This window comes from Oncorhynchus keta, chromosome 19 (genome assembly GCF_023373465.1).
Source record: "Oncorhynchus keta strain PuntledgeMale-10-30-2019 chromosome 19, Oket_V2, whole genome shotgun sequence".
Classification (NCBI taxonomy): Eukaryota; Metazoa; Chordata; class Actinopteri; order Salmoniformes; family Salmonidae; genus Oncorhynchus; species Oncorhynchus keta.
In genome coordinates this window covers 14,084,407-14,109,883 of record NC_068439.1, presented here as the reverse complement: position 1 = coordinate 14,109,883, position 25,477 = coordinate 14,084,407, and the positions used below count along the sequence as shown (strand labels likewise).

The 25,477-nt window shown below is 47.3% G+C and overlaps 1 protein-coding gene across 50 annotated transcripts in view; it reads right to left on the bottom strand.

Annotated features, from left to right (window-relative positions):
• The window catches only part of LOC118372964 (collagen alpha-2(VIII) chain-like), a 116,237-nt gene extending 91,015 nt beyond the window's left edge, over positions 1–25,222 (bottom strand). For all 50 annotated transcript variants that reach the window (XM_052469687.1, XM_052469694.1, XM_052469691.1 and 47 more), the window contains exon 1: positions 24,553–25,222. The gene's annotated coding sequence lies outside the window, so the exon portion shown is untranslated. The remainder of the gene's footprint in view (positions 1–24,552) is intronic.
• Between the last annotated feature and the right edge of the window lie 255 nt (positions 25,223–25,477).

Here is a 25,477-nt window from a genome sequence, read left to right as displayed (position 1 = left end):
TTGGAGACCTCAGATGGATTCACTGCCAGACGATGATCAAGAGAGCAATGAGAGTCAACAGAATCAGACAAATACACATGATAAACACACACTTAAAAATACATCAAATCTCCTTCCTCCTTTAAGTCCGCCTCCATCCAACAGTCAGTTCCGTTGTTGAACACAGGTAGAGGTCAACTCTAAACAAACCACGTTCTAATTGTCTCCATCTGTCTCTCAGCTTCTACTATGAGTCCCTTACTCCAACCCTGCCTTGTTTTCCATCTCTTTCCAAGAGACGAGCAGACCGGAGTTCCTCACACGCTAACTTGGGAATCTCAGGGAAATCTCACGTCAAGACATGCCTCGCTGGATGCGATGTTCAAACATGGAAAACTCCCCTTCTCCGGAGAAGCCTTAAACGTCTCGTCTCGTTAAATCGGAATGAAAGTTGAGGTTTTTCCCTAATTTGTTCCTTTTGGATTGTTTCTGAAAACGTGAGATTGGGTCTTAAAAACTCTGCTACCCGTAGTAATTCCAGCCAAACATTGTCCTCGTAAGAATTGGTTGACTTGTCTCCATGCCTTGGTTGTAGAAACAGATCCTGGTTCAGGCATTGAAAACTCCGTACCCTTGAAACACTGTATGATCCAATAGGGGACATGTATTTGGTCTTGTCTGAAGCCAATAACTGGATGAAAAGTATCATCTGGAATTTGAGAAGATGGTCAAGTGGCCAATAGGACAGACCTCTTCAAGATCATTATTGCTTGTCTTTTACAGGGAATTAAGAGAGAGTTCACTGACTCCCTCACTAGACAGTGAAAGATTGTCTATGTTCAGAGATATATGGATTGATGAGTGAATGAAAATTCTCATGAGTATGCTGTATTCCCGCCCCCAACACCCTCAACTGTATGCAATAAGCCCCCCTGTAACTCCCCCAACTGTATGCAATAAGCCACCCCACCCCCAACCCTAACCGCCCACCCGGGCCCTCCATCTACCCCCCCGTCCTTTCTCTCTGGGCCCTCCACCATCTACCCCCCCCGTCCTTTCTCTCTGGGCCCTCCACCATCTTACCCCCCGTCCTTTCTCTCTGGGCCCTCCACCATCTACCCCCTTGTCCTTTCTCTCTGGGCCCTCCACCATCTACCCCCCTTCCTTTCTCTATGGGCCCTCCACCATCTACCCCCGTCCTTTCTCTCTGGGCCCTCCACCATCTACCCCCCTTCCTTCCTCTCTGGGCCCTCTACCATCTAACCCCTCTCTCTGGGCCCTCCAGCATTTACCCCCCTCTCTCTGGGCCCACCACCATCTACCCCCCTTCCTTTCTCTCTGGGCCCTCCACCATCTACCCCTCTCTCTCTGGGCCCACCACCATCTACCCCTCCTCTCCATCCCTCTGGGCCCTCCACCATCTACCCCCCCTCTCTTTCTGGGCCCACCACCATCTACCCCCATTCCTTTCTCTCTGGGCCCTCCACCATCTACCCCTCCTCTCCATCCCTCTGGGCCCTCCACAATTTACCCCCATTCCTTTCTCTCTGGGCTCACCACCATCTACCCCCTTCCTTTCTCTCTGGGCCCTCCATCATCTACCCACTCCTCTCTCTACCACCAGGCTGTCAGCATGTGCTGCTAGATAAGAGTTGTTTGATAGTGTTGCAGGACATGTTGCCAGGCCTGTTAGAAGCCCTAAGCCAAGTCCCAAATAGCACCCTATTCCCTATATAGTGCGCTACTTTGACCAGAACCCTATGTGCCCTTTTTAAAAGTAGTGCACTATATTACAGGAGGTAGAGCACTAAATAGGAAAAAGGGTACAACTCTCTCTCTCTCTGTCTCTCTCTCTGTCTCTCTCTCTCTCACTCTCTCTCTCTCTCTCTCTCTCTCTCTCTCTCTCTCTCTCTCTCTCTCTCTCTCTCTCTCTCTCTCTCTCTCTCTCTCTCTCTCTCTCTCTCTCTCTCTCTGTCTCTCTCTCTGTCTCTCTCTCTCTCTCTCTCTCTCTCTCTCTCTCTCTCTCTCTCTCTCTCTCTCTCTCTCTCTGTCTCTCTCTCTCACTCTCTCTCCCCCCATCTCTCTCTCTCTCTCTCTGTCTCTCTCTCTCACTCTCTCTCCCCCCATCTCTCTCTCTCTCTCTCTCTCTCTCTCTGTCTCTCTCTCTGTCTCTCTCTCTCACTCTCTTTCTCTCTCTCTATCTCTCTTTGTCTCGCCTTCTCTCCCTCCTGCCAACGGAATGGAAAAAATCTCCTCCGTCCAGCCGCAGTGACGAGAGACAGAAAAACGTAGCAAGATCAGGAGAACGAGGGACATGGAGACAAATACAGAAAAAGAGAGAGCGAGAGAGCGAGAGAGCGAGAGAGCGAGAGAGCGACAGACAGACAGACAGACAGACAGACAGACAGACAGACAGACAGACAGACAGACAGACAGACAGACAGACAGACAGACAGACAGATAGATAGATAGATAGATAGATAGATAGATAGATAGATAGATAGATAGATAGATAGATAGATAGATAGATAGATAGATAGATAGATAGATAGATAGATAGATAGATAGATTTAGACCCAACCAAATCATGAGAAAAGAAAAAGATAATTACTTGACTGACATATTGGAAAGAAACAGAATGATATTTGGCCCTAAACAGAGAGCACACAGTGGCAGAATACCTGACCACTGTGACTATATACAGACTCAGTGAGCATAGCCTTGTATTGAGAAAGGCCGCCGTAGGCAGACATGGCTCTGAAGAGACGACAGGCTATGTGCCACACTGCCCACAAAATGAGGTGGAAACTGAGCTGCACCTCCTAACCTCCTGCCAAATATATGACCACATTAGAGACACATATTTCCCTCAGATTACACAGACCCACAAAGAATTCCAAAACAAATACAACTGTGATAAACTCTCATATTAAATGGGTGAAATCCCACAGTGTGCCATCACAGCAGCAATATTTGTGACCTGTTGCCACAAGAAAAGGGCAACCAGTGAAGAACAAACACCATTTTAACGTATATTTATGTTCACTTATTTTCCCTTTTGTACTTTAACTATTTGCACATCGTTACAACACTGTATTTAGACATAACACAACAACCACAACAACCACCCGAGCCACTGCCTGTCCACCCCGTTAAGAGGAAGAGGAAGAGGGAGGGGAAGAGGGAAGGGAAGGGAAGGGAAGGGAAGGGAAGGGAAGGGAAGGGAAGGGAAGGGAAGAGGGAAGGGGAAGGGAAGTCAAGGGGAAGGGAAGGGAGTGGGGGGAAGAGAGGGGGGAAGGAAAGGGAAGAGAAGGGAAGAGGGAATGGAAGGGGGAAGGGAAGGGGAAGGGAAGTCAAGGGGAAGGGAAGGGAGTGGGGGGAAGAGAGGGGGGAAGGAAAGGGAAGAGAAGGGAAGAGGGAATGGAATGGGGAAGGGAAGGGGAAAGGAAGGGAAGTCAAGGGGAAGGGAAGGGAGTGGGGGGAAGAGAGGGGGAAGGAAAGGGAAGAGAAGGGAAGAGGGAATGGAATGGGGAAGGTAAGGGGAAAGGAAGGGAAGTCAAGGGGAAAGGAAGGGAAGGGAATGGAAGAGAGTGGGGGGGAAGAGAGGGGGGAAGGAAAGGGAAGAGAAGGGAAGAGGGAATGGAAGGGGGAACGGAAGGGGAAAGGAAGGGAATGGAGTGGGAAGGGAAAGGAAAGGAAATGAAGAGGAGAGGAAAGAAGAGAGGGAAGGGAAGAGAGTGGGGGGAAGAGAGGGGGGAAGGAAAGGGAAGAGAAGGGAAGAGGGAATGGAAGGGGGAAGGGAAGGGGAAAGGAAGGGAAGTCAAGGGGAAGGGAAGGGAGTGGGGGGAAGAGAGGGGAGAAGGAAAGGGAAGAGAAGGGAAGAGGGAATGGAATGGGGAAGGGAAGGGAAGTCAAGGGGAAAGGAAGGGAAGGGAATGGAAGAAAGTGGGGGGAAGAGAGGGGGAAGGAAAGGGAAGAGAAGGGAAGAGGGAATGGAAGGGGGAAGGGAAGGGGAAAGGAAGGGAAGTCAAGGGGAAAGGAATGTAGTGGGAAGGGAAAAGAAAGGAAAGGAAAGGAAATGAAGAGGAGAGGAAAGAAGAGAGGGGGAGGGAAGGGAAGAGGGAAGGGAACGGAAGAGGGAAGGGAAGGGAAGGGAAGGGAAGGGAAGGGAAGGGAAGGAAAGGGAAGGGAAGGAAAGGAAAGGAAGAGAGTGGGGGGAAGAGAGGGGGGAAGGAAAGGGAAGAGAAGGGAAGAGGGAATGGAAGGGGAAAGGAAATGGAAGGGAAGAGAGGGGGGGAGGGAAGGGAAGGGGGGAGGGTAGGGAAGAGGGAAGAGGGAAGGGAATGGAAGAGAGTGGGAAGGAAAGGGAAGGGGGAAGGAAAGGGAAGGGAAGTGGGGGGGGAGAAAGAGGGGGAGAGAAGGGAAGGGAAGGGAAGGGAAGAGAAGGGATGGGAAGAGGGAAGAGGGAAGGGAATGGAAGAGAGTGGGAAGGAAAGGGAAGGGGGAAGGAAAGGGAAGGGAAGAGGGGGGAGGGAAGAAAGAGGGGGAGAGAAGGGAAGGCAAGAGAAGGGATGGGCCTGTGTTCCGGGAAGGTAAGATAGCAGATGAAAGTGAGTGGCATTTGCCTTAATTTCCTTCTACAGCGGCACAAATCTGAGACAGATGCACACACACACACACACACACACACACACACACACACACACACACACACACACACACACACACACACACACACACACACACACACACACACACACACACACACACCCTCTGCACAAGAGGGTTGTACACACACAACCTTATATGCATATACACATATACACATCTGACCAAGAGGGTTGTACACACACACATGTACAAATGAAATGCAGCATCTAATCAATAGCTATTAAGATGCCATTTTAAAAAATTCTTCATGATTTATGTAGCATGAGATTGTGGTTGATTTTCTGCTTGAGAACAGATTTGGCATGCTTCAGGTTATCAAGGGAGATAAGCTGGGAACCTGGATCAACAATGAATTCTGAAGTTTGTTTTGATTCAGACATCAGGGTGGGTGGTGTGTGTGTGTGTGTGTGTGTGTGTGTGTGTGTGTGTGTGTGTGTGTGTGTGTGTGTGTGTGTGTGTGTGTGTGTGTGTGTGTGTGTGTGTGTGTGTGTGTGTGTGTGTGTGTGTGTGTGTGTGTGTGTGTGTGTGTGTTACGGTCTTCCTCTATGCCAACTCTTGAAATGAGTGTCGTGTTTGTTTGCCAGCAGTATATAAATCATCATGGAATATCTTCATGAACCCCAGTTGGATTAGAACTATGATTTGACCAGAAGAGTATCAATTCCAATCAGTAAGAATGAGGATTGACTTGATTGAACCAAATGTTGGTAAATATTTATCTGAAACATTGGCACTGTACTCACACACACAAACATACACACAGCCCTGTATGTGTTTGGTGGGTGTGTTTGTGTGGGTGTGTTTGTGTGTGTTTTCGTGTGTGCGTGTGTGTACTGTGCCAGTGTACTCTATACGTTCCTTACTCGCAGTAGGAGCGTTGGGCCAGTAACTGAAAGGTTGCTAGATCGAATCCCCGAGCTGACTATGTAAAAATCTGTCGTTCTGCCCCTGAGCAAGGCAGTAAACCCACTGTTCCCCCGGGCGCCGAAGACGTGGATGTCAATTCTGGCAGCTCTCCGCACCTTTCCGATTCAGAAGGGTTGGGTTGAATGCGGAAGACACATTTCAGTTGAATGTATTCCGTTGTACAACTGACTAGGTATCCCCCTTTCCCATTCTCTTTCCCTTACTCTAACATTTCTGAACAGTTTAACGTTAAAAAGCCCACCATCTTGTGGTGAATATGTGTTCCTACTGCAGTACTGTAGACGGCCAAACCTCAATGGGTACCCTACAGACTTGATGTCTGAGCTGTGTGAATGTGAAATAAAATCAGAGAGAAACAGAGATGGTGGAACGAGAGAAGAGGGAGGAATAATGTTATGAGCATTTCCTCCCATTATCTCTGTCTGTCTGTCTGTCTGTCTGTCTGTCTGTCTGTCTGTCTGTCTGTCTGTCTGTCTGTCTGTCTGTCTGTCTGTCTGTCCGCATGTCTCTCTCTCTCTCTCTCTCTCTCTCTCTCTCTCTCTTTCTTTCTCTCTCTCTCTCTCTCTCTCTCTCTCTCTCTCTCTCTCTCTCTCTCTGTGTTTCTCTCTTTCTCTGTCTCACAACACTGTTCAGCTCTCTGTCTGTCTCTACCTCTGGAGAGAGGTTATGGATCATGATTTTGAATCTGGTGAAGTTAAAACTGCCTGTGGATGTATCCAACCTTTCCCATATGCTCTCAGATCCCCTCTGAGACACACGCCAGTCCTCCCCCTGTCTCTCCATGCTCACTGATGGAGCGTGTGTGTCTGTATGTGTGTGTTCATCCTCCCCCTGTCTCTCCATGCTCACTGATGGAGCGTGTGTGTCTGTATGTGTGTGTTCATCCTCCCCCTGTCTCTCCGTGCTCACTGATGGAGCGTGTGTGTCTGTATGTGTGTGTTCATCCTCCCCCTGTCTCGCCGTGCTCACTGATGGAGCGTGTGTGTCTGTATGTGTGTGTTCATCCTCCCCCTGTCTCTCCGTGCTCACTGATGGAGCGTGTGTGTCTGTATGTGTGTGTTCATCCTCCCCCTGTCTCTCCGTGCTCACTGATGGAGCGTGTGTGTCTGTATGTGTGTGTTCATCCTCCCCCTGTCTCTCCGTGCTCACTGATTGAGCGTGTGTAATGGATTTCAACTCATTCTGAATGAAAATAGACATCAGTAGAATGTTGGATTGCAGGCCCAAGTGTCATACGTAGAATGTATGCACACATGACTGTAAGTCGCTTTGGACAAAAGCATCTGCTAAATGGCATATATTATTATATTATTATTATCTTTCTCTGTTTCTTTCTCCGTCTTTGTCTCGTTCTGTCTATCCCTGGTGTAGTAAACGAGGCCAAAGTGCCTTCAGAACAAGCTTGGTTCCATAGTTATTGGGTTGGGAGGTTGAAAAGAGAGCTTCAGTTATCTAAATAGAACAGAAACAGTGTTTTGAAAGTCTCCCAGAACAGACGCCTCTTCAGTGGGGCACGAATCACCCAGAACCGGCAAAGTTGGCAGTATGGAAAAGGAAAGTGTGTGTGTATGTGTTTCAATATAGTAGGGAATGTAGTGTGTGTGATTAATATGGTAGGGAATGTAGTGTGTGTATGTGTTTAATATGGTAGGGAATGTAGTGTGTGTGTTTAATATGGTAGGGAATGTAGTGTGTGTATGTGTTTAATATGGTAGGGAATGTAGTGTGTGTGTTTAATATGGTAGGGAATGTAGTGTGTGTGTTTAATATGGTAGGGAATGTAGTGTGTGTGTTTAATATGGTAGGGAATGTAGTGTATGTGTTTAATATGGTAGGGAATGTAGTGTGTGTGTTTAATATGGTAGGGAATGTAGTGTATGTGTTTAATATGGTAGGGAATGTAGTGTGTGTGTTTAATATGGTAGGGAATGTAGTGTGTGTGTGTGTGTGTTTAATATGATAGGGAATGTAGTGTATGTGTTTAATATGGTAGGGAATGTAGTGTGTGTGTTTAATATGGTAGGGAATGTAGTGTATGTGTTTAATATGGTAGGGAATGTAGTGTGTGTGTTTAATATGGTAGGGAATGTAGTGTGTGTGTATGTGTTTAATATGGTAGGGAATGTAGTGTGTGTGTATGTGTTTAATATGGTAGGGAATGTAGTGTATGTGTATGTGTTTAATATGATAGGGAATGTAGTGTGTGTGTTTAATATGGTAGGGAATGTAGTGTGTGTGTTTAATATGGTAGGGAATGTAGTGTGTGTGTATGTGTTTAATATGGTAGGGAATGTAGTGTGTGTGTTTAATATGGTAGGGAATGTAGTGTGTGTGTATGTGTTTAATATGGTAGGGAATGTAGTGTATGTGTTTAATATGGTAGGGAATGTAGTGTGTGTGTTTAATATGGTAGGGAATGTAGTGTGTGTGTTTAATATGGTAGGGAATGTAGTGTGTGTGTTTAATATGGTAGGGAATGTAGTGTGTGTGTATGTGTTTAATATGGTAGGGAATGTAGTGTGTGTGTATGTGTTTAATATGGTAGGGAATGTAGTGTATGTGTTTAATATGGTAGGGAATGTAGTGTGTGTGTTTAATATGGTAGGGAATGTAGTGTGTGTGTTTAATATGATAGGGAATGTAGTGTGTGTATGTGTTTAATATGGTAGGGAATGTAGTGTGTGTGTAGGTGTTTAATATGGTAGGGAATGTAGTGTGTGTGTTTAATATGGTAGGGAATGTAGTGTGTGTGTTTAATATGGTAGGGAATGTAGTGTGTGTATGTGTTTAATATGGTAGGGAATGTAGTGTGTGTGTATGTGTTTAATATGGTAGGGAATGTAGTGTGTGTGTTTAATATGGTAGGGAATGTAGTGTGTGTGTTTAATATAGTAGGGAATGTAGTATGTGTGTATGTGTTTAATATGGTAGGGAATGTAGTGTGTGTGTTTAATATGGTAGGGAATGTAGTGTGTGTGTTTAATATGGTAGGGAATGTAGTGTGTGTGTTTAATATGGTAGGGAATGTAGTGTGTGTGTTTAATATGGTAGGGAATGTAGTGTGTGTATGTGTTTAATATGGTAGGGAATGTAGTGTGTGTGTTTAATATGATAGGGAATGTAGTGTGTGTGTATGTGTTTAATATGGTAGGGAATGTAGTGTGTGTGTGTGTGTTTAATATGGTAGGGAATGTAGTGTGTGTGTGTGTTTAATATGGTAGGGAATGTAGTGTGTGTGTGTGTGTGTGTTTAATATGGTAGGGAATGTAGTGTGTGTGTTTAATATGGTAGGGAATGTAGTGTGCGTGTGTATGTGTTTAATATGGTAGGGAATGTAGTGTGTGTGTTTAATATGGTAGGGAATGTAGTGTGTGTGTGTGTGTTTAATATGGTAGGGAATGTAGTGTGTGTGTTTAATATGGTAGGGAATGTAGTGTGCGTGTGTGTGTGTTTAATATGGTAGGGAATGTAGTGTGTGTGTTTAATATGGTAGGGAATGTAGTGTGCGTGTGTATGTGTTTAATATGGTAGGGAATGTAGTGTGTGTGTTTAATATGGTAGGGAATGTAGTGTGCGTGTGTATGTGTTTAATATGGTAGGGAATGTAGTGTGTGTGTTTAATATGGTAGGGAATGTAGTGTGTGTGTGTGTGTGTGTTTAATATGGTAGGGAATGTAGTGTGTGTGTTTAATATGGTAGGGAATGTAGTGTGCGTGTGTGTGTGTTTAATATGGTAGGGAATGTAGTGTGTGTGTTTAATATGGTAGGGAATGTAGTGTGCGTGTGTATGTGTTTAATATGGTAGGGAATGTAGTGTGCGTGTGTATGTGTTTAATATGGTAGGGAATGTAGTGTGTGTGTTTAATATGGTAGGGAATGTAGTGTGTGTGTGTGTGTGTTTAATATGGTAGGGAATGTAGTGTGTGTGTTTAATATGGTAGGGAATGTAGTGTGCGTGTGTGTGTGTTTAATATGGTAGGGAATGTAGTGTGTGTGTTTAATATGGTAGGGAATGTAGTGTGCGTGTGTGTGTGTTTAATATGGTAGGGAATGTAGTGTGTGTGTTTAATATGGTAGGGAATGTAGTGTGTGTGTTTAATATGGTAGGGAATGTAGTGTGTGTGTACGCATGGATGGTGAATGTTGAATCCATTATGTTTGTGTTTGTGTGGCTTGGATGACTTGGAACAGTGTTCATGTCTGTGAGTGTGTGTGTGCGTGTGCGTGTGCGTGTGTGTGTGTGTATTTTCTCTGAATTCAATACGACCGTTGTGTGAGTGCTGTTGGTCACAGTTGGGTCTTTAGATCAAAGGCGAGAAACGGCAGTTAGTGGATAGAGATGTTGGAGTCTATCAGTCTCTGTAAAGTAATGTGCCACGCACATACACATTCAAATGGAACCGAAAACTGCCAGACGCCCAGTCCAGAGACCAGAGCATACATGGCAATAGAATGGGGTTGCCATGGACACGGCACAGTGTTGCTATTACTACTCGAGGGCTGTAGTTTGGCACCACATAACACATAGAGCCCAAAAGAGCGGAGTGGTAGTGGTAGTGGTAATGGAGTGGTGGTAGTGGTAGTGGTAGTGGTAGTGGTAGTGGAGTGGTAGTGGTAGTGGTAATAGTAGTTGTAATGGAGTGGTAGTGGTAATAGTAGTTGTAATGGAGTGGTAGTGGTAGTAGTAATAGTAGTTGTAATGGAGTGGTAGTGGTAATAGTAGTTGTAATGTAGTGGTAGTGGTAGTGGAGTGGTAGTGGTAGTGGTAATGGAGTGGTAGTGGTAGTGGTAATAGTAGTTGTAATGGAGTGGTAGTGGTAGTGGTAGTGGTAGTGGTAGTGGAGTGGTAGTGGTAGTAGTAGTGGTAGTAGTAATGTAGTGGTAGTGATAGTAGTAATGGAGTGGTAGTGGTAGTGGTAATAGTAGTTGTAATGGAGTGGTAGTGGTAATGTAGTGGTAGTGGTAATAGTAGTTGTAATGTAGTGGTAGTGGTAGTGGTGGTGGAGTGGTAGTGGTAGTGGTAATGGAGTGGTAGTGGTAGTGGTAGTGGAGTGGTAGTGGTAGTGGTAATAGTAGTTGTAATGGAGTGGTAGTGGTAGTGGTAGTGGTAATAGTAGTTGTAATGGAGTGGTAGTGGTAGTGGAGTGGTAGTGGTAGTGGTAGTGGTAGTGGTAGTAGTAATGTAGTGGTCGTGGTAGTAGTAATGGAGTGGTAGTGGTAGTGGTAATAGTAGTTGTAATGGAGTGGTAGTGGTAATGTAGTGGTAGTGGTAATAGTAGTTGTAATGTAGTGGTAGTGGTAGTGGTGGTGGAGTGGTAGTGGTAGTGGTAATGGAGTGGTAGTGGTAGTGGTAATAGTAGTTGTAATGTAGTGGTAGTGGAGTGGTAATAGTAGTTGTAATGGAGTGGTAGTGGTAGTGGAGTGGTAGTGGTAGTGGTAGTGGAGTGGTAGTGGTAGTGGTAATGGAGTGGTAGTGGAGTGGTAATAGTAGTTGTAATGGAGTGGTAGTGGTAGTGGTAGTGGTAGTGGTAGTGGAGTGGTAGTGGTAGTGGTAATGGAGTGGTAGTGGTAGTGGTAGTAGTAATGGAGTGGTAGTGGTAGTGGTAATAGTAGTTGTAATGGAGTGGTAGTGGAGTGGTAGTGGTAGTGGTAGTGGTAGTGGTAATGGAGTGGGAGTGATAGTGGTAGTGGTAGTGGTGGTGGTAGTGGTAGTGGTAATGGGATGGTAGTGGTAGTGGTAGTGGTAGTGGTAGTGGTAGTGGTAGTGGTAATGGAGTGTTAGTGGTAGTGGTAATGGAGTGGTAGTGGTAATGGTAGTTGTAATGGAGTGGTAGTGGTAGTGGTAGTGGTAATGGAGTGGTAGTGGTAGTGGTAATGGAGTGGTAGTGGTAGTGGTAGTGGTAGTAGTAATGGAGTGGTAGTGGTAGTGGTAGTGGTAGTGGTAGTGGTAGTGGTAGTGGTCGTAGTAATGGAGTGGTAGTGGTAGTGGTAGTGGTAGTAGTAATGGAGTGGTAGTGGTAGTGGTAGTGGGAGTGGAGTGGTAATGGAGTGGTAGTGGTAGTGGTAGCGGTAATGGAGTGGTAGTGGTAGTGGTAGTGGTAGTGGTAATGGAGTGGTAGTGGTAGTGGTAGTGGTAATGGTAGTGGTAGTGGTAGTGGTAATGGAGTGGTAGTGGTAGTGGTAGTGGTAATGGAGTGGTAGTGGTAGTGGTAGTGGTAGTGGTAGTAGTAATGGAGTGGTAGTGGTAGTGAAGGTGGTCGTAGTGGTAATGGAGTGGTAGTGGTAGTGGTAGTGGTAATGGAGTGGTAGTGGTAGTGGTAGTGGTAGTAGTAATGGAGTGGTAGTGGTAGTGGTAATGGAGTGGTAGTGGTAGTGGTAGTGGTAGTGGTAGTGGTAATGGAGTGGTAGTGGTAGTGGTAGTGGTATTGGAGTGGTAGTGGTAGTGGTAGTGGTAGTGGTAGTGGTAGTGGTAGTAGTAATGGAGCGGTAGTGGTAGTGGTAATGGAGTGGTAGTGGTAGTGGTAGTGGTAGTGGTAGTGGTAGTGGTAGTGGAGTGGTAGTGGTAGTGGTAATAGTAGTTGTAATGGAGTGGTAGTGGTAGTGGTAGTGGTAATAGTAGTTGTAATGGAGTGGTAGTGGTAGTGGTAGTAGTAATGTAGTGGTAGTGGTAGTAGTAATGGAGTGGTAGTGGTAGTGGTAATAGTAGTTGTAATGGAGTGGTAGTGGTAATGTAGTGGTAGTGGTAATAGTAGTTGTAATGTAGTGGTAGTGGTAGTGGTGGTGGAGTGGTAGTGGTAGTGGTAATGGAGTGGTAGTGGTAGTGGTAATAGTAGTTGTAATGTAGTGGTAGTGGAGTGGTAATAGTAGTTGTAATGGAGTGGTAGTGGTAGTGGTAGTGGTAGTGGTAATAGTAGTTGTAATGGAGTGGTAGTGGTAGTGGTAGTGGTAGTGGTAGTGGTAGTGGAGTGGTAGTGGTAGTGGTAGTAGTAATGGAGTGGTAGTGGTAGTGGTAGTAGTAATGGAGTGGTAGTGGTAGTGGTAATAGTAGTTGTAATGGAGTGGTAGTGGTAATGGGATGGTAGTGGTAGTGGTAGTGGAGTGGTAGTGGTAGTGGTAATGGAGTGGGAGTGGTAGTGGTGGTGGTAGTGGTAGTGGTAGTGGTAATGGGATGGTAGTGGTAGTGGTAGTGGTAGTGGTATTGGAGTGTTAGTGGTAGTGGTAATGGAGTGGTAGTGGTAATGGTAGTTGTAATGGAGTGGTAGTGTTAGTGGTAGTGGTAATGGAGTGGTAGTGGTAGTGGTAATGGAGTGGTAGTGGTAGTGGTAGTGGTAGTAGTAATGGAGTGGTAGTGGTAGTGGTAGTGGTAGTGGTAGTGGTCGTAGTAATGGAGTGGTAGTGGTAGTGGTAGTGGTAGTAGTAATGGAGTGGTAGTGGTAGTGGTAGTGGTAGTGGGAGTGGAGTGGTAATGGAGTGGTAGTGGTAGTGGTAGCGGTAATGGAGTGGTAGTGGTAGTGGTAGTGGTAATGGAGTGGTAGTGGTAGTGGTAGTGGTAATGGTAGTGGTAGTGGTAATGGAGTGGTAGTGGTAGTGGTAGTGGTAATGGAGTGGTAGTGGTAGTGGTAGTGGTAGTAGTAATGGAGTGGTAGTGGTAGTGAAGGTGGTCGTAGTGGTAATGGAGTGGTAGTGGTAGTGGTAGTGGTAATGGAGTGGTAGTGGTAGTGGTAGTGGTAGTAGTAATGGAGCGGTAGTGGTAGTGGTAATGGAGTGGTAGTGGTAGTGGTAGTGGGAGTGGTAGTGGTAGTGGTAGTGGTAGTGGTATTGGAGTGGTAGTGGTAGTGGTAGTGGTAGTGGTAGTGGTAGTGGTAGTGGTAGTAGTAATGGAGCGGTAGTGGTAGTGGTAATGGAGTGGTAGTGGTAGTGGTAGTGGTAGTGGTAGTGGTAGTGGTAGTGGTAGTGGTAGTGGAGTGGTAGTGGTAGTGGTAATAGTAGTTGTAATGGAGTGGTAGTGGTAGTGGTAGTGGTAGTGGTAGTGGTAATAGTAGTTGTAATGGAGTGGTAGTGGTAGTGGTAGTGGTAGTGGTAGTAGTAATGTAGTGGTAGTGGTAGTAGTAATGGAGTGGTAGTGGTAGTGGTAATAGTAGTTGTAATGGAGTGGTAGTGGTAATGTAGTGGTAGTGGTAATAGTAGTTGTAATGTAGTGGTAGTGGTAGTGGTGGTGGAGTGGTAGTGGTAGTGGTAATGAAGTGGTAGTGGTAGTGGTAATAGTAGTTGTAATGTAGTGGTAGTGGAGTGGTAATAGTAGTTGTAATGGAGTGGTAGTGGTAGTGGTAGTGGTAGTGGTAGTGGTAATGGAGTGGTAGTGGTAGTGGTAGTAGTAATGGAGTGGTAGTGGTAGTGGTAGTAGTAATGGAGTGGTAGTGGTAGTGGTAATAGTAGTTGTAATGGAGTGGTAGTGGTAATGGGATGGTAGTGGTAGTGGTAGTGGAGTGGTAGTGGTAGTGGTAATGGAGTGGGAGTGGTAGTGGTGGTGCTAGTGGTAGTGGTAGTGGTATTGGAGTGTTAGTGGTAATGGAGTGGTAGTGGTAGTGGTAGTAGTAATGGAGTGGTAGTGGTAGTGGTAGTGGTAGTGGTAGTAGTAATGGTAGTTGTAATGGAGTGGTAGTGGTAGTGGTAATGGAGTGGTAGTGGTAATGTAGTGGTAGTGGAAGTGGTAGTGGTCGTAGTAATGGAGTGGTAGTGGTAGTGGTAGTGGGAGTGGAGTGGAGTGGTAGTGGTAGTGGTAGTGGTAGTGGTAGTGGTAGTGGTAGTGGGAGTGGAGTGGTAGTGGTAGTGGTAGTGGTAATGGAGTGGTAGTGGTAGTGGTAGTGGTAATGGAGTGGTAGTGGTAGTGAAGGTGGTCGTAGTTGTAGTGGTAGTAGTAATGGAGCGGTAGTGGTAGTGGTAATGGAGTGGTAGTGGTAGTGGTATTGGAGTGGTAGTGGTAGTGGTATTGGAGTGGTAGTGGTAATGGAGTGGTAGTGGTAGTGGTATTGGAGTGGTAGTGGTAGTGTTAGTGTTAGTGGTAGTGGTAGTGGTAGTGGTAGTGATAATGTAGTGGTAGTGGTAGTAGTAGTGGTAGTGGTAGTGGTAGTGGTAGTGGAGTGGTAGTGGTAATGGAGTGGTAGTGGTAGTGGTAGTGGTAGTGGAGTGGTAGTGGTAGTGGTAGTATTCGTGGTAGTGGTATAGGGATGGTAGTGGGAGTGGTAGTGGTAGTGGTGGTGGAGGGGTAGTGGTAGTGGTAATGGGATGGTAGTGGGAGTGGTAGTGGTAGTGGTGGAGTAGGGGTAGTGGTAGTGGTAGTATTCGTGGTAGTGGTAATGGGATGGTAGTGGTAGTGGTAGTGGTAGTGGTAGTGGAGTGGTAGTGGTAGTAGTAGTGGTAGTGGTAGTGGTAGTAGTAGTGGTCGTGGTAGTGGTAGTGGTAGTGGTAGTGATAGTGGTAGCGGAGTGGTAGTGGTAGTAGTAATGGAGTGGTAGTGGTAGTAGTAGTGGTAGTGGTAGTGGTAGTGGTAGTGGGGTGGCAGTGGTAGTGGTGGTGGTGGTGGTATTGGTGGTGGTAGTAGAGTGGTAGTGGTAGTGGTAGTGGTAGTATTAGTGGTAGTGGTAGTGGTAGTATTAGTGGTAGTGGGGTTGCAGTGGTAGTGGTAGTGGTAGTGGAAGAGGTAGTGGAGTGGTAATGGAGTGGTAGTGGTAGTGGTAGTGTTATTGGTGGTGGTAGTGGAGTGGAGTGGAGCGGTAGTGGAGTGGAGCGGTAGTGGAGTGGAGTGGAGCTGTAGTGGAGTGGAGTGGAGCAGTAGTGGAGTGGAGCGGCAGTGGAGTGGAGTGGCAGTGGTAGTGGAGTGGAGTGGTAATGGAGTGGAGCGGTAGTAGTAGTGGAGTGATAGTGGTAGTGGAGTGGAGCGGTAGTGGAGTGGAGCGGCAGTGGAGTGGAACGATAGTGGTAGTGGAGTGGAGTGGAGGTGGAGTGGAGCGATAGTGGTAGTGGAGTGGAGCAGTAGTGGAGTGGAGCGGTAGTTGTAGTGGAGCGATAGTGGTAGTGGAGCGATAGTGGTAGTGGAGTGGAGTGGTAGTGGAGTGGAGTGGAGTGGTAGTGGTAGTGGAGCAATAGTGGTGGTGGAGCAATAGTGGTAGTGGAGTGGTAGTGGAGTGGAGTGGTAGTGGAGTGGAGCAGTAGTGGAGTGGAGTGGTAATGGAGTGGAGCGGTAGTAGTAGTGGAGCGATAGTGGTATTGGAGCGGTAGTGGAGTGGAGCGGTAGTGGATTGGCGCGATAGTGGTAGTGGAGTGGAGTGGAGGTGGAGTGGAGCGATAGTGGAGGTGGAGTGGAGCAGTAGTGGAGTGGAGCGATAGTTGTAGTGGAGCGATAGTGGTAGTGGAGCGATAGTGGTAGTGGAGTGGAGCGGTAGTGGAGTGGAGTGGAGTAGTAGTGGTAGTGGAGCGATAGTGGTAGTGGAGCGATAGTGGTAGTGGAGTGGAGCGGTAGTGGAGTGGAGCGATAGTGGTAGTGGAGCGATAGTGGTAGTGGAGCGATAGTGGTAGTGGAGTGGAGCGGTAGTGGAGTGGAGCGGCAGTGGATTGGCGCGATAGTGCTAGTGGAGTGGAGTGGAGGTGGAGTGGAGCGATAGTGGAGGTGGTTTGGAGCAGTAGTGGAGTGGAGCGGTAGTTGGAGTGGAGCGATAGTGGTAGTGGAGCGATAGTGGTAGTGGAGTGGAGCGGTAGTGGAGTGGAGTGGAGTAGTAGTGGTAGTGGAGCGATAGTGGTAGTGGAGCGATAGTGGTAGTGGAGTGGAGCGGTAGTGGAGTGGAGCGATAGTGGTAGTGGAGCGATAGTGGTAGTGGAGCGGTAGTGGAGTGGAGTGGTAGTGGAGTGGAGCGGTAGTGGTAGTGGAGCGGTATAGTGGTAGTGGAGTGGAGCGGTAGTGGAGTGGAGCGATAGTGGTAGTGGAGCGATAGTGGAGTGGAGTGGAGCGGTAGTGGAGTGGAGCGGTAGTACTAGTGGAGCGATAGGTGTAGTGGAGCAGTAGTGGAGTTGAGTTGAGTGTTATCAGTTGTGGTTGTGAGTGGAGCGGTTTCAGTAGTGGTATTGGAGTGGAGTGATAGTAGTAGTGGAGCGGTTGGGGTTAGTGTATTGGAAATGTAGTGGAGTGGAGCGGTAGTGGAGCGGTTGGGAGTAGTGGAGTGGAGATGTAGTGGAGTGGAGCGGTAGTGGAGCGGAGCGGTTGGGAGTAGTCGAGTGGAGATGTAGTGGAGTGGAGCGGTAGTGGAGTGGAGCGGTAGTGGAGTGGAGCGGTTGGGGATTGTGGAGTGGAGATGTAGTGTAGTGGAGTGGAGCAGTTGGGAGTAGTGGAGTGGAGATGTAATGGAGTGGAGCGGTAGTGGAGTGGAGCGGTAGTGGAGTGGAGCGGTAGTGGAGTGGAGCGGTAGTAGTAGTGGAGCGATAGTGGTAGTGGAGTAGAGCAGTAGTGGAGTGGAGCGGTAGTTGTAGTGGAGCAATAGTGGTAGTGGAGCGATAGTGGTAGTGGAGTGGAGTGGAGCGGTAGTGGAGTGGAGTGGAGTGGAGTAGTGGTAGTGGTAGTGGAGCGATAGTGGTAGTGGAGCGATAGTGGTAGTGGAGTGGAGCGGTAGTGGAGTGGAGCAATAGTGGTAGTGGAGTGGAGTGGTAGTGGAGTGGAGCGGGAGTGGTAGTGGTAGTGGAGCGATAGTGGTAGTGGAGTGGAGCGATAGTGGTAGTGGAGTGGAGCGGTAGTGGTAGTGGAGCGATAGTGGAGTGGAGCGGTAGTGGAGTGGAGCGGTAGTACTAGTGGAGCGATAGTGGTAGTGGAGCAGTAGTGGAGTTGAGTTGAGTGTTATCAGTTGTGGTTGTGAGTGGAGCGGTTTCGGTAGTGGTATTGGAGTGGAGTGATAGTAGTAGTGGAGCGGTTGAGGTTAGTGTATTGGAAATGTAGTGGAGTGGAGCGGTAGTGGAGTGGAGCGGTTGGGAGTAGTCGAGTGGAGATGTAGTGGAGTGGAGCGGTAGTGGAGTGGAGTGGAGCGGTTGGGGATTGTGGAGTGGAAATGTAGTGGAGTGGTAGTGGAGTGGAGCAGTTGGGAGTAGTGGAGTGGAGATGTAATGGAGTGGAGCGGTAGTGGAGTGGAGCGGTAGTGGAGTGGAGCGGTTGGGAATTGTGGAGTGGAAATGTAGTGGAGTGGAGCGGTAGTGGAGTGGAGCGGTTGGGAGTAGTGGAGTGGAGATGTAGTGGAGTGGAGCGGTTGGGAGTAGTGGAGTGGAGATGCAGTGGAGTGGAGCGGTACTGGAGTGGAGCGGTAGTGGAGTGGTGCGGTAGTGGGAGTGTTGCGATATTGGTAGCGGGAGCGTAAAGGATGGTTGTAGAGGGTGGGGAGGGGAAGGATGGTTGTAGAGGGTGGGGGAGGGGGAAGGATGGTTGTAGAGGGTGGGGGAGGGGGGGAAGGATGGTTGTAGAGGGTGGGGGGAGGGGGAAGGATGGTTGTAGAGGGTGGGGGAAGGGGAAGGATGGTTGTAAAGGGTAGGGGAGGGGAAGGATGGTTGTAGAGGGTAGGGGAGGGGGAAGGATGGTTGTAGCGGGTGGGGGAGGGGGAAGGGTGGTTGTAGAGGGTGGGGGAGGGGAAGGATGGTTGTAGAGGGGAGGGGGGGGAAGGATGGTTGTAGAGGGTGGGGGAGGGGGAAGGATGGTTGTAGAGGGGAGGGGAGGGGGAAGGATGGTTGTAGAGGGTGGGGGAGGGGGAAGGATGGTTGTAGAGGGGAGGGGAGGGGGAAGGATGGTTGTAGAGGGTGGGGGAAGGGGAAGGATGGTTGTAGAGGGGAGGGAGGGGAAGGATGGTTGTAGAGGGTGGGGGAGGGGGAAGGATGGTTGTAGAGGGGAGGGGGAAGGATGGTTGTAGAGGGGAGGGGAGGGGGAAGGATGGTTGTAGAGGGTGGGGGAGGGGGAAGGATGGTTGTAGAGGGGAGGGGGAAGGATGGTTGTAGAGTTTTTGATTTGTTAAAAAAGTTTGAAATATTCAATAAATGTTGTCCCACTTCATGATTGTGTCCCACTTGTTGTTGATTCTTCACAAAAAAATACAGTTTTATATCTTTATGTTTGAAGCCTGAAATGTGGCAAAAGGTCGCAAAGTTCAAGGGGGCCGAATACTTTCGCAAGGCACTGTATATGCATATTATTATTACTATTGGATAGAAAACACTCTGAAGTTTCTAAAACTGTTTGAATTATGTCTGTGAGTATAACAGAACTCATAGGGCAGGCAAACTTCCAAACAGGAAGTTGGAAATTCTGGGGCTGGTTGGTTTTCATCGCCTATTCACATCCAAATAAGATATGGATCTGTTCGCACCTCCTACGCCTTCCACTAGATGTCAACAGTCAGTAGAACGTGGAATGAAGCCTCTAGTGTGATGTGGGACCGGATGGCAGCTATTTGAGTCACTGGTCTGGCAGAATGACAGTTCCTGGTTACGCGCAGTAGTCATTGTATCGCCTTGCGTTCCATTACTCTGTAGACAAAAATGTATTCTCCGGTTGGAACGTTATTGCATATATATGATAATAACATCCTGAAGATTGATTCTCTACTTAGTTTGACCAGTTTATTCAACCTGGAATATAACTTTTTGAAGTTTTCATCCGAGTTCGCCTGGACCAGCGCCAGCTTTTGGACATGTGAACTAAAAGTGTTAGCAAAAGTAGCTAATTGGACACTAGTAATGGACATTATGAAACAAAACGATTTATTGCGGAACTAGGATTCCTTGCACTGCATTCTGCTGAAAGATCATCAAAGGTAAGGGAATATTTATGATGTAATTTCGTATTTCTGTTGACTCCAACATGGCGGAGAAATATACTGTATTTACTCCTGAGCACCGTCTCAGATTATTGCACGGTATGCTTTTTTCGTAACGTTTTAAAAAAAATCTGACACAGCGGTTGCATTAAGAACCAGTGTCCTAGACAGGTTAAGATCTCCAACCAATTGTGCTATTGTGTTTGTTTTTTCGCATTATTTGTACCTTATTTCGTACTTAATGTTTCTGCCACGTCTTATGACTGAAAAGATCTTCTTGATTTCAGGGCAGCGATTACTCCGTGCTGGAGGAATACTCTTTCTTCAACGAGTCGGACACCAGACAAGGCCCTCATCCCTGTCATTTGCAGCAGAAAGAGACGGCGAATCGGCAACGAAGGTTCTGGTGCCTTGTAAGGATCCGACGCCGAGAGGGTAATCTATCTTTACCATCGGTCCTATTAGCCAACGTACAATCAATCAATAATAAAATACGTATATATCCTACCAACGGGATATTAAAACCTCTTGGTGTCACCCGACACGCTGGCGTCCCACCTAGCCAACAGAAAATGCAAATGTGCCACGCCAAATGCTAATAGCACTCGTTAAAACTCAAACTTTCATTAAAACACACATGCAAGGTACTCAATTAAAGCTACACTCGTTGTGAATCTAGCCACCAAGTCAGATTTTTAAAATGCTTTTCGGCGAAAGCATGAGAAGCTATTATCTGATAGTATGCAACACCCCGAAATACCTCAAGGGGACGTAAACAAAAGAATTAGCATAGCCGGCGCTACACAAAACGCAGAAATAAAATATAAAATATTCATTACCTTTGACGAGCTTCTTTGTTGGCACTCCTATATGTCCCATGAACATCACTATTGGGTCTTTTTTTTCTCGATTAAATCGGTCCATATATACCCAAAATGTCCATTTATGAAGATGTATGTGATCCAGGAAAAAACACCATTTCAAAACGCAATGTCATTTTTTTAAATTAAAAAAGTTACCTATAAACTTTGACAAAACACTTCAAACTACTTTTGTAATCCATCTTTAGGTATTAGTAAACGTTAATAATCTATCAAATTGATCACGGGGCGATGTGTATTCAATAGCTCCACGTCTTCAAATGATGGTCGAAAATGTCTCTTCCAAAACATCCTGTCGAGGACCGGATGACATGGGGTGTCTCTTCTTCATTTGACCAAGGAACAACCTCAAGGCAATTGCCAAGACTGGCGACATCGTGTGGAAGCTGTAGGACTTGTAAACTGGGCCCTATCTATTTTGCCTTGCCATAGACAACACAGGGAACTGGCGCATTGATATTTTTTTTCCTTTTTGGTGATCAGTTTTCCTTGGGCTTTTTCACGAAACACACGTCCTGTTATAGTCACAGCCGTGATTTAACCAGTTTTAGAAACTTCAGAGTGTTTTCTATCCACACATACTAATCATACGCGCTCTCACCACTGGTGTCCCCCAGGGCTCTGTTCTAGGCCCTCTCCTATTCTCGCTATACACCAAGTCACTTGGCTCTGTCATAACCTCACATGGTCTCTCCTATCATTGCTATGCAGACGACACACAATTAATCTTCTCCTTTCCCCCTTCTGATGACCAGGTGGCGAATCGCATCTCTGCATGTCTGGCAGACATATCAGTGTGGATGACGGATCACCACCTCAAGCTGAACCTCAGCAAGACGGAGCTCCTCTTCCTCCCGGGGAAGGACTGCCCGTTCCATGATCTCGCCATCACGGTTGACAACTCCATTGTGTCCTCCTCCCAGAGCGCTAAGAACCTTGGCGTGATCCTGGACAACACCCTGTCGTTCTCAACTAACATCAAGGCGGTGTCCCGTTCCTGTAGGTTCATGCTCTACAACATCCGCAGAGTACGACCCTGCCTCACACAGGAAGCGGCGCAGGTCCTAATCCAGGCACTTGTCATCTCCCGTCTTGATTACTGCAACTCGCTGTTGGCTGGGCTCCCTGCCTGTGCCATTAAACCCCTACAACTCATCCAGAACGCCGCAGCCCGTCTGGTGTTCAACCTTCCCAAGTTCTCTCACGTCACCCCGCTCCTCCGCTCTCTCCACTGGCTTCCAGTTGAAGCTCGCATCCGCTACAAGACCATGGTGCTTGCCTACGGAGCTGTGAGGGGAACGGCACCTCAGTACCTCCAGGCTCTGATCAGGCCCTACACCCAAACAAGGGCACTGCGTTCATCCACCTCTGGCCTGCTCGCCTCCCTACCACTGAGGAAGTACAGTTCCCGCTCAGCCCAGTCAAAACTGTTCGCTGCTCTGGCCCCCCAATGGTGGAACAAACTCCCTCACGACGCCAGGACAGCGGAGTCAATCACCACCTTCCGGAGACACCTGAAACCCCACCTCTTCAAGGAATACCTAGGATAGGGTAAGTAATCCTTCTCACCCCCCTAAAAAGATTTAGATGCACTATTGTAAGTGGCTGTTCCACTGGATGTCATAAGGTGAATGCACCAATTTGTAAGTCGCTCTGGATAAGAGCGTCTGCTAAATGACTTAAATGTAAATGTAAATGTAAATATGCATATACTATATTCTTGGCATGAGTAGCAGGACGTTGAAATGTTGCGCGATTTTTAACAGAATGTTCGAAAAAGTAGGCCTATGCTTATTAAGAGGATTTATTTAAAACTATAATATCTTATGTTTCACCGAATCATGGCTGAACGACGACATGAATAACACACAGCTGGCTGGTTTTAAGATTTTTCGGGAGGGTAGAACAGCGGCCTCTCGCAAAACAAGGGGTGGCGGTCTATGAATATTTGAAAAACAACAGCTGGTGCACAAAATCTAAGGAAGTCTTGATGTTTTGCTCACCTGAGGTAGTGTATCTCATGATAAGCTATAGACCACACTATTTACCAAGGGAGTTTTCATCTGTATGTTTTGTAGCTGTCTATATACTACCAACCTGGCCCTGACTGAGTCTGTAATATCAACATGATTCAAGCAGACCACCATAGTCCCTGTGCTCAAGAATACTTAGGTAACCTGCCTAAATGACTACCGACCCATATAAATCACGTCTGTAGCCATGAAGTGCTTTGAAAGTGCTGGTCATAGCTCAAGTCAACACCATTGTCCCAGAAACCCTAGACCCACTCCAATTTGCATACCGCCCCAAGAGATCCACAGATGATGCAATCTCTATTGCACTAAACACTGCCCTTTCCCACCTGGACAAAAGGAACACTTATGTGAGAATGCTATTCATTGACTACAGCTCAGCGTTAAACACCATAGAGCCCTCAAAGCTCATCTCTAATCTAAGGACCCTGGGACTAAACACCTCCCTCTGCAACTGGATCCTGGACTTCTTGACGGGCCTCCCCCAGGTGGTAAGAGTAGGTAACAACACATCCGCCACACTGATCCTAAACACAGGGACGCCTCAGTCCCCTCCTGTACTCCTCCTGTACTCCCTGTTCACTCATGACTGCATGGCCAGGCACGACTCCAACAGCATCATTAAGTTTGCCGATGACACAACAGTTGTAGGCCTGATCACCAACAATGATGACACAGCCTATAGGGAGGAGGTCAGAGACCTGACCGTGTGGTGCCAGGACAACAACCCTAGTCATAGACTATTCTCTCTGCTACCGCACAGAAAGTGGTACCGGAGCACCAAGACTAGGCCCAAAAGGCCAGCTTCTACCCTCAAGACATTAGACTCCTGAACAGCTAATCAAAGGGCTACCCAGACTAATTACATTGCTCCCCCTTTTAAGCAGCTGCTATTCTCAATTTATTATCCATGCATAGTCACTTTAACTCTACCTACATGTACATATTACCTCAATTATTGTTCTTTTACTGCTGCTGTTTGGTTGTTTGTTACTTTTATTTTCTATTTGTTACTTATCTATTTTCTTCTTAAAACTTCTTAAAACATTGTTGGTTAAGGGCTTGTAAATAAGCATTTCACTGTTGTATTTGGGGCGTGTGACCAATACAATTTACTTTCAGATTTCTAGCCTTTCGTCTCTCGCTATCTCTCTCTCTCTCTCTGTGTGTGTCTCTATCCCCCTCTCTCTCAACCTCTCTCTCTTTCTCGCTCTCTCTTTTTCTCTCTCCATCCCTCTCTCCATCTCTTTCTATGTGTCTCTCTCTCACATTGCCCGCTGCATGACTCAGAGTCATGAATATTCCTCCTTCTCAGTGATGGACGGATGTCATTTCAGAGGAATGTAACCCTGCATGCCAGGGGCGACGCAGCGCACTAAAAGAGATAGAGAAGGGAGAGAGAGAGAGAGAGAGAGAGAGTGACAGACAGACAGGGAGAGACAGAGAGAGAGAGAGAGAGAGAGAGAGAGAGAGAGAGAGAGAGAGAGAGTGACAGACAGACAGACAGGGAGAGACAGAGAGAGAGAGACAGAGAGAGAGAGACAGAGACAGAGACAGAGACAGAGACAGAGACAGAGACAGAGCGAGTGACAGACAGACGGACAGACAGGGAGAGAGAGAGAGAGAGAGAGAGAGAGAGAGAGAGAGAGAGAGAGAGAGAGAGAGAGAGAGAGAGAGAGAGAGAGAGAGAGAGAGAGAGAGAGAGACAGAGAGAGAGAGAGAGAGAGAGAGAGAGAGAGAGAGAGAGAGAGAGAGAGAGAGAGAGAGAGAGAGAGAGAGAGAGAGAGAGAGTAGGATGCCTCTATCATACCAGAGGCAGTGTATCTCGGCATTCCTGCTGAAAGTCACATTCCACTCTGAGGAATCATAATAACACATAGTAATAATAATATGGCTGTTATTATAAGTGTAACAGTATATATGATATAAATTGACAGACAGGGAGAAAACTGGGTATAAGAGTTGCATTGGTAGTTTCTAATCTTCTCTGTCCCTGCCTTGGGCTAGGTTTCCTTCAGCAACGCAGAGTACTACGCAGGTCCCATGACTTATTGCTCTGTCTGTTTTTTCTTTCTTTCTCCCTTTTCTGTTGCCTTTGGCTCTCGGCTCTCGTTACTGCGGCGACACAATGTGAGGAAAACAATGAGGGACGACAGGATGGAGGGATGAGAGGTAAATGGAGAGACACTTAAGGGAGAGGAGGGAAGAGGACAGGGGGCTTACCTTTTTTTCTCTCCTCCAAGCGTTGAAGGGTAGATGGAGGAACGGGATGTGAGAGGATGTCAACGAGGTGTTAATTTCAGGTTGGTCTCTGGCTCCTCTTCTCCTTCAGCCACGCATGTCTCCCAGAGAAATTAGGATGGTATCAGATCAGTCAATTTCAAAGGAACGAAAGAGAATAAAAATATATATAAATAAACGTTGCAATGCCGCTGGTTTGAAAGCTGGTCCGAGTTTGTCCAAAAACAGAACAATTTTAATATTTTCACCAATGGCAGGTGGAACAAATGTTATTTTTGTTTTGCTTCTTTCTCTGTCTCTCTGGAGAAAATGTAGTCCATGTGCTTCTGCAGTGAGAGAGGGAGCGAGTGAGAGAGTGACTGAGAGTTGGATCGAAGGGAAGAGAGAGGAGTGGAAAACCGTCTCTGTACAGTCTTTAGGCTGACCAAAAGTGGGTCTGAGGCGCACTTTCCAAATCTCAGCGCTCCAACTCTAGGAGGGAAGGAGAGAGAGAGAGAGAGAGAGAGAGAGAGAGAGAGAGAGAGAGAGAGAGAGCGACAGTACAGGCAGGCAGGGTATTCTAGTCGGCTTGGCTGAGAGGTAAGTGCAGTGACTTCAGCTTGTACAGTTCCACATCCACAGCTTATAACCAGGGCCTGTGCACCTCGCAAGTCCAATCTCCTCTCCTCACTGTGGCTTTATTCTGCGCTCCCTCCCCTTCCCCCCTTCCCTCTCCCTCCCCTCCCTCTCCCTCCCCTCCCTCCCTCTCCCTCCCCCTTAACCCCTCTCCCCCTCCCTCTCCCTCCCCTTCCCCCCTCCCTCCCTCTCCCTCCCTCCCCCTCCCTCCCCTTCCCCCTCCCCTTCCCTCTCCCCTCCCTCTCCCTCCCCTTCCCTCTCCCCTCCCCTTCCCTCTCCACTCCCTCTCCCT